At 46.9% G+C, this 4165-nt stretch overlaps 1 protein-coding gene across 1 annotated transcript in view; it reads left to right on the top strand.

Moving 5' to 3' along the window:
• epha7 (eph receptor A7) overlaps positions 1-4165 on the top strand; it is a gene marked incomplete at its 5' end in the record, with an annotated part of 176149 nt that overhangs the window by 41161 nt on the left and 130823 nt on the right.

Below are 4165 nucleotides of genomic sequence, written 5' to 3' on the forward strand. Positions count from 1 at the left end.
TCAGAGTCCTGACTGTGTCCTCTCAGAGTCCTGTCAGTGTCCTGACTGAGTCCTGTTAGAGTCCTGACTGTGTCCTCTCAGGGTCCTGTCAGTGTCCTGACTGAGTCCTGTCAGAGTCCTGACAGTGTCCTCTCAGGGTCCTGACAGTGTCTTGACTGAGTCCTGTAAGAGTCCTGACTGTGTCCTGACTGAGTCCTGTCAGAGTCCTGACTGAGTCATATCAAAGTCCTGAGTGTTTCTTCTCAGGGTCCCAACAGTGTCCTTACTGAGTCCTGTCAAGAGTCCTGACTGAGTCGTGTCAGAGTCCTGACAGTGTCGTGTCAGAGTCCTGACTGTGTCCTGACTGAGTCCTGTCAGAGTCCTGACTGAGTCATATCAAAGTCCTGAGTGTTTCTTCTCAGGGTCCCAACAGTGTCCTTACTGAGTCCTGTCAAGAGTCCTGACTGAGTCGTGTCAGAGTCCTGACAGTGTCGTGTCAGAGTCCTGACTGTGTCCTGACTGTGTCCTCTCAGAGTCCTGACAGTATCCTGACTGAGTCCTGTCAGAGTCCTGTCAGAGTCCTGTTAGAGTCCTGACGGTGTCCATGTTTTTAACATGTCTTCATGTCAGGCTTTACTACAAGCTGTCAGGCACACTAGAAGGTGATGGATGGGTTGTAATTACCTTGAAGACAAAAGGTCTTCCTGCAGGGACAGACAAGAGTCCAACCTTCACTGAGTCTCTGCAGCATCCGAAGCCAGTGATGAAGACCAGGTTAGGTCTTGACTAAAAAAGACTCAAAGCTGTAGTAACTCTGCCAGATCTGAAGGTGGCACTGTCATGGAAACACAACAGGAACAGGAAACAAGATGTGGAGCATAACGTTGACATGTTGGGTAGGACGTATAAACTATTTAAAAAATGTCCACATTTCACCTTATTCTTCCACCTAGTTCCACTTAACACTTAGCTTAGGTCTTCCCCCAGAGGTCTGGGAGCTTGTGGGTTCTGTTCGGTGTCTTATCTCTTCTGAAGACTGAAAGTCTTCTGTTCTGGCACCTGTTGGAGCCAGTGGATCCACAGGTCTTGAGTGAGTTATTCTCCAGCTTTCCGTACTCTTCTTCTTCTTCACAGACATGTTTCAAAAGTTTTTTTTCACTCGGGAACCCAGTTTCAGATAAAACTTTCTAAAGCACAGTTTCTGTCTGGATCAGTATAAACCTGTTCCGTATGCACATGAACCGTTCCCACAAGGACCTGAGTGTCTCTGCAGTTCTTGGGACCAGGGGCAGCACCTGGAACCTGGGACAGGCATGTTTGTCAGTCAGCTGTGGCAGGTGAGCGCTGCAGAAACACTTAGCTGTGTGTGTCATACAGCCGTTTGGTTTCTGAGAGCTCATTTGTTGCTTTTGTAAACAGTTTCCAGACTCAGCCAGGCGTGTCTGCAGACACACACCGCTGTCTCCAGGAATATGAAGAGGTCTGTGTGTTGGAGAGAAGTGGAAATGTAATTACTACAATGTAAAAACACAAACTCGTGATTTCTTTTTTTTTTTGTTTGCCTTCAAGGTTTTATATTCATTTAAGTTTAGGGAACAAAGGTTTAAAACAGTTTGAAGAACGTTGATCAGATTAGGTCTTCCTGTGAACAGGCTGGGTCTTTATGAAAGTTAAAAGTGTCTTGGTGTTTCCAACAAATAATATCATCACATTATAAATAATAGAAATATTCTTTTAACCATATTATAGTCTATAATTTGTAACACCACCTGTACAAAGTTTAAAACTCTTATTGAAGTTCTGAGCAGCTTTAATGGCTCTTCTSTCAAAGACCTTGGACTCGACCAGACTCAGTCCTGTGGATCCTGTTGTTTGCTGGACTCTGTGGGAGTTGGACCCGGTCAGAGCTGGGCTCTCCTTCTCAGCACGCCGTCAGCTCCTGAGCTCTCAGAAACCCAAAGTCAAACAAAGAGGCGGGCTTATCAGAATGTTAAAGAGGCCTGCTGCTGCTGGAAGCCCTTCAGTCTCATTATGTGCCGGTGTTTACACTGCACCAGATTCTGGGACCAGACATGACTCACACCTCTGTTTGATAAATGTTATCTCTCATCACCGTGCTACAAGGACTAACAAAAACCTAAATATGATAAGAGAGCTGTGTTTGGTGCAGTCAGCGGTCTGAGTCCTCCTGGACCTGTTTTCAATTACCTGCTCACAAAATACAGAGAGAACYGACAAAACCTGCTCATTTCTCCTCGTAGAAAAACAAAAAGCTCTGATGGAGATAAACAGATGTGAGTCAGGTCCAGAGTCAGGGTCTAGAGTCAGGGTCCAGGGTCAGGGTCCAGAGTCAGGGTCCAGAGTCAGGGTCCAGAATCAGGGTCCAGAGTCAGGGTCCAGGGTCAGGATCCAGAGTCAGGTCCAGAGTCAGTGTCCAGAATCAGGGTCAAGTGTCGGGCTCCAGAGTCAGGGTCCAGAGTCAGGGTCTAGAGTCAGGTCCAGAGTCAGGGTCTAGAGTCAGGGTCCAGGGTCAGGGTCCAGAGTCAGGGTCCAGAATCAGGGTCCAGAGTCAGGGTCCAGGGTCAGGATCCAGAGTCAGGTCCAGAGTCAGGGTCCAGAATCAGGGTCAAGTGTCGGGCTCCAGAGTCAGGGTCTAGAGTCAGGGTCCAGGGTCAGGGTCCAGAGTCAGGGTCCAGTGTCAGGGTCAAGTGTCTGGCTCCAGAGTCAGGGTCTAGAGTCAGGGTCCAGGGTCAGGGTCCAGAGTCAGGTCCAGTGTCAGGTCCAGAGTCAGGGTCCAGTGTCAGGTCCAGAGTCAGGGTCCAGAGTCAGGGTCCAGAGTCAGGGTCTAGAGTTAGGGTCCAGACTCAGGGTCTAGAGTCAGGGTCCAGGGTCAGGGTCCAGAGTCAGGTCCAGTGTCAGGTCCAGAGTAAGGGTCCAGTGTCAGGTCCAGAGTCAGGGTCCAGAGTCAGGGTCTAGAGTCAGGTCCAGAGTCACGGTCCAGAATCAGGGTCCAGAGTCANAGGGTCCAGAGTCAGGGTCCAGAGTCATGCCCAGAGTCACAATCCAGAGTCAGGGTCCAGAGTCACAGTCCAGAGTCAGGGTCCAGAGTCAGGGTCCAGAGTCAGGGTCTAGAGTCAGGTCCAGAGTCACGGTCCAGAATCAGGGTCCAGAGTCATGGTCCAGAGTCACGGTCCAGAGTCAGGGTCCAGAGTCAGGGTCCAGCAAAGCTTAACACTGCTACAATATAAACAATGACAAAAAGAGAGCTCTACTACATACGTCATGCAAATAAACACTGATTTTAATACGTACAGTTTGCACAAAAAATGCACTACTTGTGTGAGTGATTAAACATGCACAAAAACGTTAACAATGATAATTAACAGTAAAGTTACGGAGGTAACTTTCTAAAGGTGCAAGTAGCCGCCATCTTGATATCGAAACTGTGGATAGTCCAATTGCTCCCAGTATAGGATTTACCACTGGAGGGGGCGTTTTATTTTTTTAAACTTACGAATAGGAGCAAGGAAATTTCCACTTCCCAGTTATACTGGAACGCACCAAACAGAAGTTCCATTATTTGTGTGGTGGTGTTAAGTAGAATCTAGCTCGTGTTTACTGCTGTTTAGGCAGAGGCCCTCCTTGTTCACAGAGCTTTATCAAAACTGGACAGTGTTTTCATTTTTGCTAAAGGAATATTTGATTCTGAAACAAACAAAATCTTTAAACAACTCACGCCTGAATTCTGAGTGTTCAGGAGTTTGTAGTGTGTGTCTCGCTCGGCTGATGTGAGTCAGACAGGTGTGTGTATTATTCTTACACATCCAGTCCATAATGTGCTGACAAAACTTAGAAAAATGTTGTTTTCCAGATTTATAAATAATAGCTGGGATATTGTTCTGCCCTAAAGTTTACACTGAACTTCATATTTTTGGAAGATGTTGGGGGTTTCAGTGAGCCTTATGGCTGACTTCTTGCTCAGGGAGTTCACCTGTGTACCTGTTACCAGGTAACAGCAGGTACAGGGAGCGACAGCGGACAAAATACCTCAAACTCCCCAACTAGCAAATTCCGTAGGATTCCACATTTTATATAAATGCCATTTTGTTTGGTGTATTCTTAAATGTAATTGCATTGTGCTCCGTACAATCAATCAATCAATCAATCAATCAATCAATCAATCAAT

Source organism: Austrofundulus limnaeus, unplaced genomic scaffold, assembly GCF_001266775.1.
Source record: "Austrofundulus limnaeus strain Quisiro unplaced genomic scaffold, Austrofundulus_limnaeus-1.0 Scaffold210, whole genome shotgun sequence".
In the NCBI taxonomy this organism is placed as follows: Eukaryota; Metazoa; Chordata; class Actinopteri; order Cyprinodontiformes; family Rivulidae; genus Austrofundulus; species Austrofundulus limnaeus.